Source organism: Gopherus flavomarginatus, chromosome 5 (assembly GCF_025201925.1).
Source record: "Gopherus flavomarginatus isolate rGopFla2 chromosome 5, rGopFla2.mat.asm, whole genome shotgun sequence".
NCBI lineage: Eukaryota > Metazoa > Chordata > Testudines > Testudinidae > Gopherus > Gopherus flavomarginatus.
The window spans coordinates 9437499-9450459 of record NC_066621.1 but is presented as its reverse complement, the minus strand read 5'-3'; positions in this window follow the sequence as shown (position 1 = coordinate 9450459).

Genomic DNA, 12961 nt, shown 5'->3' with positions numbered 1-12961 from the left:
ATGGGGAGCCAAGCCAGCCCTGTTGGTGTTTGAACCTTTGGTTACAGCACATTTTATAGAATCATCCTCCCACCTTCAAACAAGGGCCTCTATTGCTCATTTGGGGGCTTCCAGGTTTGGTCTTCTACTGGGGGGCAATGGACTCCTATCTGGTAATTTGCCACTGGGCACCTTTCAAGAGATGACTCTAAGCAGTGGGGAGTGTTCCAGTGGCTTGTTTGAACAAAAGGCTTTAAGGACTCTTTGATTTTAATAGTTTAATAGCAGCCTCTTATGAATGCATAAATATTACCTGTCAGCAAATAAAGCACTTCATGTATTTTTTGGATTTGCACCATGCACAGAAATGGACCAGATCAGGCTTGTGTACTTAGAATAAAGGAAGATTAATGCTTCCATTATTTCATCAGAATCAGCTACCTCATTCCCTGTTATATGAGGCATGAGTGTTAATGTTAATGTGTTAATGGCATATAACACTTTAGCTAGCCATGAGGCACTTCAAATGTCTGTTAAATTTCCATGCAACATATGAGTGTTTTTTTTAAGTTGTGTATTACCTACAAAAGACCAGGTCTCTGCTTACTGTCTAATTAGAAAAACTGAGGGAAATGGGAGAGAGACAAAATAAAATGTCACGAATAAGCAACAAGTGAGGCAATCATGTTGTTCTGCCATTTTTTCTCTACATGAAAGTTTAGATAATCAAGTTATTAGATTATCTCATTATGCTCCAAATGCAGCTCAGACATGTTGTCTGGAGTTTGTCTTTATTTACAAGGAAACTAAAAACAATATAACATACATTGAAAAGCAAGAAAGCTTTGCCTCTGCATCTGTTTTCAGAGATTTGGTTGTGCTGTACCTTTGAGCTCTTTTATTGTATCAGTGTGTTTTATTGTATGAGTCTGTTCCCACCTTTTGCTCTGAGGTGCTGGAAAAACAGAATTTTCAAACTTTTCTACATCACTCTGTTTTTCCTTAGCAGCTGATAATTTCTTGATCATTCAAGATGGGGGCCATAGCTGTTAATACTAAATTCTGTCTCCACCCAACAAGAGGGGAAAAGTGCATGGCACTCTGAAGCACCACACCACTATTCCTTAAAACAGAGCCCCAGTTAGCTTGCATATAAATTCTGTGACTTTGATCCATTCCTCCCTACTAGGGATCCCAATTCGATCTAATCCATGGCATTGCTAATAAGTGTATCACCGTAGTATCCAGGCACTTAGGAGTCCAGTGCTTTTGTTATATGTTTTCTACTCCAGCACTTGTAACTTTTGCTCTAAAAGGCTGTAGTATTATTTGGAATTTCACTTACAGCTCTATTCCTCTATCTCTCTCTCACTTTGTTGCAGGCCTAGATTTTGGCTTCTTGCTTCGCTCCACTTGTAACCTGCTCCCATCTGGGTTGTTCAGTTTTCAGGATAAAGCTTCTGCTTTCCCCTAACATGAGGGCAAAAATTCCTGCATTCCATTAGCAAGTCTCTGTGCCAACCAGGAGTTACACAGGATGGGGCAAGTGTCTTGGCTCTCTTTCTAGGACACAAAGACACACAAAAAAAACCACCACCATCATTAGCAATTTTGCATTTTAGGCATACTTTCCCATCTAATGGCCTCTTTAAGGTAGTATTGACTTGTTCTACTGTTTAGATGAGAAAATAGATCAAAAATAGAAGGTATACAAGATTTCCAGTGATTTAGTTGTAATATTCTGAAGTGATGTTAGTAATGGATGTAAGAATTTTTATTATAATTTTTAACCCGATTGTGTCTCTTAATGATTTCAAGTCTATTCATGATTACTGCATGTCACAGGACACAACTCATCCCTGGTGGATGACTTCACCAGCTGGTAGTATTATACATATTTAAGAACATGAAGCGCACTAGGATTGTTTTAAAGCAAAAAATGTGGTTTTAGGAGAAGTATTAATTATCCAACAGAATTCAATTCAAAATGGATACAAAATATTGTTTAAAATAAATTACTTTAAAGAAAAATAGAAATTGTGGTGGAAGAGGTGGTGTTGATACACTGTATAGTCAATTTTTTGACCACACTTTGGTTCATTATGAAATATATTCAAGAGACCAAATAACCAGTGTCAGTCAGGTTTATTAATATGGTGCTGGAAAAAGGTTCTATATGATGATACCAGTCTCTGAGGAGCCGTCCCATGCAACGATGTTACATTCACCTTACACAGAAGCTGTGCTACCCCAAGTTGCATATTTCAGATGGTATTATTTCTATCATGATTTTGCAAGTTACTTCTCTCTTTACACATCACTAAAATTCAACCCATCACTTTGTCCCAGTTCCCTGACTTGTTCTGTTCCTTATCTTTGTTTTGGATAAAGCAAAATTCCAGGTACTGATCCGTGAAGGTATTGTGCTAGCTTGTACTAAGACATAGGATGAATCTATCTTGATTATGACCAGTTTCCTATACACTTATGCCAAATGCTTACTCCAGCAAATGCAAGGAGTTATGGAACACTTATTATAAGTGAACTGAACTATGAGATAGGCAGGTTTAGGTTACCTCACTGGTACAATATTTGTGCTTCATGGTATTGGTGCTTAATGCATACTAACATACATACATATATGTGATTGATATATATTTATATGCTAACCGGCATACATTAGTCACTAGAGCTGTAGAAAATCATATCTGAGAATATGAATTAGTGAGAGACGTAGCTACTAGTACAAAAAGGTCAGTCAAAGAAGCAAGTTGCTAGCAGGTAATTGTCTCCGTGTTGCCCATACCAGTGTCGTCCGAGTCATAATTAGTATTTATCATTATATCACAGTTGTACAGTTCTGTACATTTACAATGCACTTTAAAGAATTCACTGTGGAATGTCTGTTCTAAAGAGATTACACTCAAAGGGCCTAAAATGCTCAGACTGAGTGAGTGACAATTCAATTGGAGGTGAGGATGCTCAGTACGTTTCAGGGCTGAGCTGTACATTTTTGAATTTCTGTGCTCATGTAGCTACTTGCTGTTGCTATGATGCCCATTTGAGTGGGTAATGCAGCAAAATGTCTTTGTTTAAAAAATATTCGACATTACGCAACCTGACTACAGTGCTTACATATTCACAGGAAAATTGCTTACTGCTGCTAACCTGAGTGGGTAATTTTATTGTCATGAACCTGGTGACATACAGTAAGTGGGATTCCTTTATGCATTGATGATTACTCCACAGCGATTGATTGACTTGGACTGGAATCTATCACAAGTAACAGCATCTCTTTGTGCCCTATCCATGCCCTACCATATCCGTACATGCTGCATATGATTGAATGCAAATATGAAGCTGTTCTGTCTGGAAGTCAGAGAGAATGTTTCCCAAAACGGCAGCAGCCTGTGGCTGGATGTGTGTTGGGTGTTTTGGATTAGCTTAATGAAGTTTGCATCTCCTAGTGCTGCTAAATCAACAGTGATATGATTGCCAGCAAGCAGGAATGTTAAGAAAGCCAAGGGTTGATGTTTTCATATCTGTATATATCAGTTGGGTTTTGCTTACCCCATTATGGTAACTATCTGTTGCATGAAGGCATGAAATAGCCCTTATTCCCCGTGTACTTACTGGGACCTGTCACAAATATTGTGAGAGAGCTAATTCCCATTAATAATTTTTCCTCATGCATGTTGCTTACCTTCCGACAACCTGGAGCTATTCTGGGGGAACATAGTGAGCTAAATTGAGTTAATTGTTTCATGGGTTAAGTTGTTAATGGCTGGTAATTTGCTTAGGTGAGAGAGAAATATGGGTCAGTTAGACTCAGAAAGAACAGTGAAAAAAAAACACCGTAAACCAGTGACTCTCAACAGATGGAAAACGAAGCAGCTGCCAAAAGAGGTTAAGTCCCTTTCTCATCAAAGGAAACCACTGTCCCCCTTCACAGCAGCAGGCTCACTTAAGGTGCACTCTGTACATGTCAAGGCATTTAATGGGCCTCATAAGAGAAAACAGTACCACGTGCACAGGTTATAACAATTTCATTCACCTCCTTCTAAAATGACACTCAACATACACCGACAAGTTAGTGGGCTGAATAGACTTTTTAAACATCTATGTGAATTAAAAAGCAAGGATAGTTTTCATCTTAGCCCTCAACCCTGCTTTTTTGCCTGGAAGATAAGATGTGTGATAGCTAGAAAAGGAGATGCTCTGAGCTTACCAAGACATCACTTCACCTTGTGTGTCTGTGGCACCTTTTGTTCCGAAGCAGTGACACTGGAGTTGCTGTATGTGTACGGCCCACGGGTTCTGTTCCTGGCACTGAGCTCCTGAGTGATCTTGGGCAAGTCACACCTCCGCTCTGTACCTGTGTTTCTGGTCTCACCCTTTGTCTGTCTTTTCTGTGCGGATTGTAAGCTCATTGGGGTAGGCACTGCCTCATCCTCTGTGTGTGTGTGCGTGTGCCTACAGTGTCTAGTACAAGGGGGTCTCAATCTCCTGCCAGAATACCAATTATAAATAACGTTGTGATGTGAAATAATAATATGGCCTAGCGGTCAGACCACTGGCTGGACTTAGAAGATCTAGGTTCTATTCCTAGCCCTGATACTGGCCTGCTGGTTGAATGTGGGCAAATTGCTTCATCGCTTTCTGCCTCAGCTTACCCATCTATAGAACTGGGGTAAGGATGCTGCCCTCCTTTGTGAAGCACTTTGAGATCTGCTGATGAAAAGCACTACAGAAGAGCTAGCTGTTACTTCTCTTAATTATCATAATGGGAACCCAGTCCTCCTCCACTGAAATGCAACCACTTCTGGGGTGAAACTCAACCAGCACCAGGGACAATACACAATGGGTTAGGACAGGAAGTATAGATCTCATATACAAATGAGACTGCAGGAGGTAAAGATAGACAAGAATATATGTACCCAAGTTGAAATTTGAGCAGGACACCAGGGCTAACAGCTTCTGAAATGTGCCCTGGGATCGTCAATAGGCAGAAATGGTCAGGGCCTTGGTTTTACACCTCATCTGAAAGACAGATTTAATTTTAATCCCTTAAGGAATCTTTTCTTGGAAGGGAAACAGGATGTTGTTTGAGGATATTGGTCGACAAAGCTGTACTTTTAATTTAACTGCATAAACAGCCTCACTTTCCTTCCTATTAGATGCAGTTGTGCTGCTCATTAGTCAAGTTTAAAAGTGGCTACAGCCAAACTCTTCTACTTCCAAAATGAATGTGAGGTCAAGTCCAGGTTTTTGGTATTCCCACTATAAATACTAAAAAGACCTCTAGTAATCCTCAACCATAATTGCTAGTTTTAATTTCCATTGGGATAAACGTCTACTGCAGGTGTAAAAGTCTAGGACATACATTATCTTGGATTCCCAGGCCCTACCTGTTAAGGGAGGTGACTTGTGACACCAAAACCAGGAACCATTGGAAATCTCATGGGAAAGTCTGTTCTTGTGAGAGATCCATCCCGATTTCCTCACTGGAGTGCTTCAGAAAAACAGCATCTGAACTTTTAGATTCTCACTTCAAAGATTCTCTGAATCTTTTGAGGCTCAGCCTTCATCGTAGCAATCCACTCGATTGGTCAAAAATGTTCTTTATGATGTCCATTAATAAATCATCCACAGAGAATCCACTGGGTCTGTCTCATCAGATTGTAAAGATGTGATATTGTATAGGATTATTGTGGTTCAACTACCACTCTGATTGTACAGAAAATAATATGCTTTAGAAAACATCAGAAGAGAAAGAGTTTGCTGATAAAATGCTTAAATTAGCAGTTAATATTCAATATCTCCCTTCCAACTGCAGTCTTAATTATTCTTGTTCAAGTTTTATACCAATAGCTAAGAGCTATCATTTTTAATATTGTATCTATCACTCAGTAATAACAGGGGATTTGGGATATCCCTAGATTGACTAGAAACTTGCCACCTCAGGACAGGATGCAGACATAAAATTTCTAGACACCATTAATGGCTGCTTCTTGGAGCATCTAGTCCTGGAATGTACAAAGGGAGAGGCAGTTCCTGATTTAGTCTAACATGGCGCACAGGAGATGAATATAGTTGAACCGCTGAGTAATAGTGATCATAATGTGATTAAATCTTTACAGGGGGCAAAATACTAAAGAAACCCACCACAGTAGCATTTAACTTCCAAAAAAGGGAACTACAAAAAATGAGGAGGCTAGTTAAACAGAAATTAAAAGGAACAGGCAGAAGAGTAAAATGTCTTCAAGCTGCATGGAAATATTTTAAAAACAACATAACAGAGGCTCAAACCAGGCAGGCCAGATCTTGGAGAGATTTCATCTCCACAGAATAGCCCTGGGTCTCTGGATTCAGAAGCTGAGGATGCAGTGATCTCTGAAGCAGCCAACTTTTATGTTGGTGATTGAGAGATTTGTCTGTAAGTGCTTTTCTCACACCTGCTCTCCATGCTCTTCATGCTGACCAGGGTTTAATGGTCAGGACCAGCTCTAGGCACCAGCGTCCCAAGCATGTGCTTGGGGCAGCACTTCTCAAGGGGTGGCATTCTGGCCCTTTGGGGCGGCACCTTTGCTTCAGTGGTGGCACTCCAGCGTTTTGTTTTGTTTTTGGTTTCTGTAGCACTCCGGCTTTTTTTTTTTTGTTTGGGGCGGCAAAAAAACGAGCTGGCCCTGTTAATGATGATGATAGAGTTAATTCCTCATTAAAGTCAGTTGCATGTGGGTGGTGTGACTGCAGACTAATAAGACACAGTGAGACAAGGTTTCAGAGTGGTAAGAAAGGCCCCCACTACACATCTACTACCCTGTATCCTAACGGCTGTGACATACCTGGTATGTCTGACTGCGGTACAGTAGCAGTAGCTAACTAGCTAGGCAAAAGGCAGCCAACTCTGTGATCTTGATCATAAATAGAAAAGTCTCATATTTGTCTTAACTAAACGTGAAAGGGCATGGCACTCACCTGTTAGTTCACCCCTCAGGGTTACACCTGGATTTCTCTTGTGATAAATGCACCTGATGCCCTCCCTTAAGCCTCACCAGGTGTCCTAGTTTGCCCAGATGCTTATAAGAAAACAAAAGTATAGTGGCTGTCACAGGAAATTGATGGGACACCCACCTTCTTCTAGCAATGATCCCCACTCACTGCTCCACGTCCCTGCCAGCATGAAGACTATACTCCCTCACTGAGCCACATGTTCCGACACTGTGACTCCTTCCTTCCCTTCCCTTCCCTTCCCTTCCCTTCCTGCTGGTTTTCCCACTGGATGCCTGATCATATCTTTTTGGTAGTTCTGAGTCCTCCACTCTGCTAAGTATGCCCCCTTTGGCAAACCATGCCATCAGCCTTGTTCAAAGGGCAGGCAACAAGTGCTGCCAATGCTTCCAGGCAGGCAGAGATTTGCCTGACATTTTCAGTGCTAGGGAGGTGGTGTGACACCCGCTGTAAGCTTCAGGGCAGAAGTTCTGCTAACACCGTAGTAATTAGGCACCATGCCATGCATACAGCTGTACTGTGGTGAGGCATTTGCAGCCTCTGTGTGTGTAACAGCCAATGAGAGACAAGGGAAGCTTCACCAGATCAGGATGACGATGTCTGCCATTGAGGAGTAGTTGATGCACCTGGCAGCTGCAGGAAATGCCCATCTGGCTGGACAGATTAACCGTCAGAAATACAGCACCTTCCAGAGCAAAGTAACCTCTTTTCTGCTCACTTGAAATCAGAATGGGTCTACAGGTCATGCCTCACTTGGGACAAACCACCTTTCGAACACCCACACATGTCTTATTTCATTACATTTTGCTGAACTCTGCTCTCTCCAAAATCTTCCCAGTGAACAAGCCCCTTGTCTCTCTGTACCCTCCTTTACCCTCATTGCCAGAAACTGAGTGCTCTGTTTCCTTCTCAAGGCCTTTGGGGAAACCTTTTCATCTGGTGACAGTCCCGATTCTCCAGTCCTTCAGATTTATTTTCTGAGGCCTGGAGGTGGGGACCTAGCCTTCCGCAATCAAAGCTGTGCTCTGTGCTACATCTTCTGAGCTGTATATGCTTTGTAGTATCTAGTCATTTGCTCATGTATTTATTTGGCATAGACTCTATTGTTTCAACTTTGTTTCCAGGTTTCTCAGACCTAGCCTCCTGGAGCTGCGCTCCTCAGCTGGGAGTGCTTTCCCTCATCTTCATGCTGCTTGCACAGTCACTGGCTCTTCCTCCTCTGCCCTGTAAAAACCTGCTTTGGTCTCCCAGTGCATTTGCTTCTTCCAGTCCCTCTAGCCAGATCGCACATGTGGCCTGTGCAGGTCACAGGAATAACAGCAGTGAGGGACAGACCAGAGTCCCGGGTTGCTGTTCCAGCCAGCATCCTTCCTTCCCCACTTGCCCATGGCAGCTACTCTTTGGGCTGTCAGACAAATCTCCCTCTCAGGCCTTTGGTCCTTTCTCATCCTTGGGGAGCTTGTCAAAGGGACTAAGAGAGAGAAGCCATTTTGTAATTGGCTACAGATCTTGGTGGCCCACTTGAGACACCTGGAACTTTATTTTCCAGAGGTGTGATCACCCGCAGCTCCCACTGACTTCAGCTACAGTCACAAGTGCTCAGCATCCTGACACTCCCACTAAAGCTGTCTTCGGTTGGGCACCCAATAGTGAAGGAAGCCTGGAGCCCAACAGTGTGGGAATGTGCCGCAGGAGGTTTCCCATATCCAGCAACCCCTACATGGGTCAGAGCCCTGTTCAGCTGCAGGAACAGATTTCTGGCTGCACCTTTCAGTGCAAAGAACATGAAGCAGAACTGGATGAGTATCATCAGCCCTGGGGGCAGGGGGAAGAGTGTGTACTTTTGCAAGAAATGTGTGAATGAGAATTGGACCACTTTCACCATGGGTTTCTCTCTGTCTTTGCCAGCACAGTAATCGGGCAGGGCTGTGCTGGCAGGGCAGTGTGTACCTGAGACACTTGTCCTGCTGATGCACCTTGGATCTTCACACAGATCTTTATTCATCAGGGCTGCCACCTTTCACCAGCACCACATCCATACACGATTTTGTTCTATGCTGAAATTCAGTTATCCACAAATATGCACATTAGCTCAATAATGAAATTGCATTAAATATTCATATGATAGCATGTCAGTGTCCCTCCGGTTCTTCCCACCTAACCCCCCAAAAAAGATGTAACCCCTAGGAGAGGATGAAAGACCCATCACTAGGGCCAGGGATGAGAAAAGAAAGCCATCAGCAGTGGTGACAAGAGGAAAGGGGAGAAGTGAAGTGGGAAATTGGGAAGAATAGAGAGGGAGTCAGGGCAGCTGAGAGAGAAGTAAGTGGATTTGTTGTGGAACACTCAGTATCACAATAAGGGCTGCTGCTTCCCCCAGCACAGAGCCTGCCAAAGCCGCTCTTCAGGAGACCCACCTTCCTCTGGATTTCCTTGCAGAAAGGGAAGCAACTTCCTGCCACTAACTGCTCCAGCCCCACCTCACACAGCCCTTCTGTGCTTGGACAACAGGCCTGGCATCCCTGAGATCCAGCTGCAAAGCTCAGAGGAATGTCGTTATTTTCCTCTCTTCTCCAGCTGACTCCCCACTCTCCAGTCCAGGCGTTCAGCTTACACAGCAGGGGGCTGGTGTGGCGTAGGAATGAGGAACTAGGCTGGAAATGGCTGCCTTAACTTGGAGGCTGGAGTGTGTTATTAATTGAGAAAACAGAGGGATACACCAGGAAGGGCCATTCTGCTTACTTGGATCACAGAGTCCTGAGAGCCAGGGCCCAGACACTTCCCAGTGAAGCACAAGGAGAGTGACTCCATAGCAAACCATCTTACATGTGCTTCTAGTTAGACAACCATTCCGTGTAGGGGGAAATCCTCTCACTGCATTTATCAGTGGGGACACAGATAGATGAAATCTCAGAGCTGCCATGCGGGGGTGGGGGGTGGGAGGAAGGCTGTATTCGTCACAGCAGCCTTTCCACTGGCTTGCTTCAGGCCCTTCCTGGTCGGTGAGCCCTTCAGCCCAGGAAGAGTCTTCAGGGCAGACACTCAATTTACAGGACGTGGGGTAGGATGATGAGTCTCTCCGGCTCACAGTCCACATCAAAAAACAATCAAATTGGGGTGAGCAAGGCTCTGCACCACTGTAGGGCAGGGCCGCCCAGAGGATTCAGAGAGCCCCGCCACCGAATTGCCGCCGAAGACCCGGAGCGGAAGAAGCTCTGGGGGCCCAGGCCCTGCGAGAGTTTTCCAGGACCCCCAGAGCTAGTGAAAGACCCCACTCCAGGGACCTCAAAAAACTCTCATGGGGGCCTGGGGAAAATTGCCCCACTTGCCCCCCCCCCGGGTGGCTGTGCTCTGGTGAAGGGGACCTATGTCCTGTATGGGCATTGCAGGCATATGTGATTCAATAGCCACCCCATGAGGTCCCCAGCTCCTGCACGGGGACCGTTCCTTCCTTACCAATTTCCAGTTCATTGGAGTGTTTAGGAAAGGGCCGTAATTCTGGGCTTGCCACTGAGAGAATATGACTCCCACTCTTTCCATTCAGGGGCTGAGTGCCTCAGAGATTATAAGACACTAGCGCTCCAGGCCCTGTAAGGCCTATCTGCAGCTACCTGAAGGGAGGGCAAGGCAGGTGGTGGACCATAACCTTGTCTGCTTACCTCCCCCTGTCTATCACCTCAAATGTACGGCAGCATCCCCAGGGCTGAGGGTATGCAGGTGCAGGCACAGCACTGGGCTTACAAGAGAGTCTGTAATTCAGCAAGGTGCTCATAGCTGGGCCTCAGGCAGGCTGTGACTGTCTCTTGGCACGGCAGGCACTGCATGCACTGGGCACAGGAACTCGCTCATTTAGGCTTCAGATCTACAATGGCAACCCAAGAGCACCTCCATACAAAGGGGGCAACAAATCTAATCCCCTGGGGGAAAATGTGAACCATGGGTTGGGACACCACCCTGGGGGGACTGCCCCCCATATGCTTTACCATGGCGCTAGTGGGGATTTTGGGGTCCCCCCTTGCTATTGGACAGTTGGAGGTGCCCAAAAAGCACCCAAAGAAGTGGCAAGGAATCAATGGGGTGCCAGGGACTGCACCGGGATTTCCCCCACTGGGAACCTGGGATGCAGTTTGACTGATAAAGTTGCTGCCTTGTTAAAACCCATCTCATTTGTTCTTACCTTCTTCCCTGTGATAAGCACACAAAAGAAAACCATTTGGTTTAGGGGAAATCCCCTAACTGCATTTATCAGTGGGAATACAGATAAATATTTAAATCTCAGAAGATTTGGAAGTCACACTTTGCATTAACCCCTAGCTGTCTGTGTAGTGGACTAGCCAACGTATCTTCAGGGGCTTCTCCAGGCACCAGCACGCCAAGTGCGTGCCTGGGGCGGCAAGCCCGGGGGGCGCTCTGCCGGTTGCCACAAGGGCAGCAGGCAGGCTGCCTTCGGCAGCATGCCTGCGGAGGGTCCGCTGGTCCCGCGGCTTCGGCGGACCTCCCGCAGGTGTGCAGCCGTATCTGCAGGCCCGGGACTTCCTGCAGGCAAGCCGCCGAAGGCAGCCTGCCTGCCGTGCTTGGGGTGGCAAAATGCCTAGAGCCGCCCCTGCATATCTTGCTGAGTCCCATTAGCATGTGAGCACAGGGAGTGGGAGCTGCAGCTTATGAAAATCCACAAAGATCTAACCAGCCAAATTCCACAGTCAAAGCTGGACACCTTCCTCGCACTGCCAAGAAGTGATCCTCTCCCTTAACTCCATCCATTTCCCGGTCTCCCCTGGCAAGCAGATGGGACAGTTCATAATGGCAGGGAGAACTGGAGCCTGCAGAGCACTTATTAAAAACAAATCCCCACCAATATTTGCTCTGCAACATGTACATTTCTGTTGGCTTGACTGATGCTGAAGGGTTATTTTCTGAAGTATTTCTAAACCTGCAGCCTGCCAGACACGGTTGGCTGGGAGCTGGGATTTCCCAACATGAACAGCATGGGTCACAGTAATCCAGGAGTCTGCTTTTTCTGCATGTTTGGGGATATCCTGATACCTAGTACCAGGGGGTGAATAAGGATGACTCCACTGGCAGCTCTGTGGGAACAAAGGCCCCCACAAAGCAGGCTGTAAGTGCAGATCCAGGCAGCCCAGTGCATGCTCCCCTCCATAGATAACCAGTGCTGTCACTGAGTACCACTCTTGAGGAGAGGTACAGGCCCCGCCATTCCGAGTCCAGCCACTGATAAGAAAGCACAGCACACTGCAGCACTCATTTCAGACATACCTAGAAGAAAAGCCTTCTGCAGCGCCCCTCTGGTGAGCTGCCCCTCCTCGGGCACCTCTGTCCCAGTGCTGCTGCTCCACTAGCTAAGCTGTCAGGAAGCTGCCACTCAGCCCAAGGGGCTGGTCCATGACTAGGATTGCTCAGTGCTATGGTAATACAGATAATTAATAACATGCTGCTTGGAGAGGGGACCTTTGTCACTTTCTATGCAACATGCACACCAGCTCCCTTGCATATCCCATTCCTGATTCCTCTACCAGGCAGCCTGATCTTGTGTTATGGCCCATCACACATTATACTCCTCTACCGCTGAGGCTAGACTCCCAGTTACACTAGGGCCCCATTATGCGCTCTGGCAATGTGTGAAGGAGCCTTGGAGGCAGAAATGTCCTTTAGAAATGCCCCTTCCTCAGGAAGTCTCCCCCGCAGGTGTACGGGCTCTGTGCCAGCTCTGCTCCCAGCCCCAGGGTCAGGGGAGATGGTTTGAGTGGCTGGGAGTTGGGTCAGAATGTAATGCCACTGAACTAGGACAATGCTCTGCACCCCAGGATTCAAGGGGGGTGCGGGAAACAGCATGTGGGTCAGAGCCACGCTAAGCTGGTAAAAGTCCCAGACACAAGAAACACAATGGTGACTTTACATCCCTGGAACCCCAAATTTATCCTCATCCCTGTTCTGTCACAGGAACAGAGTGACT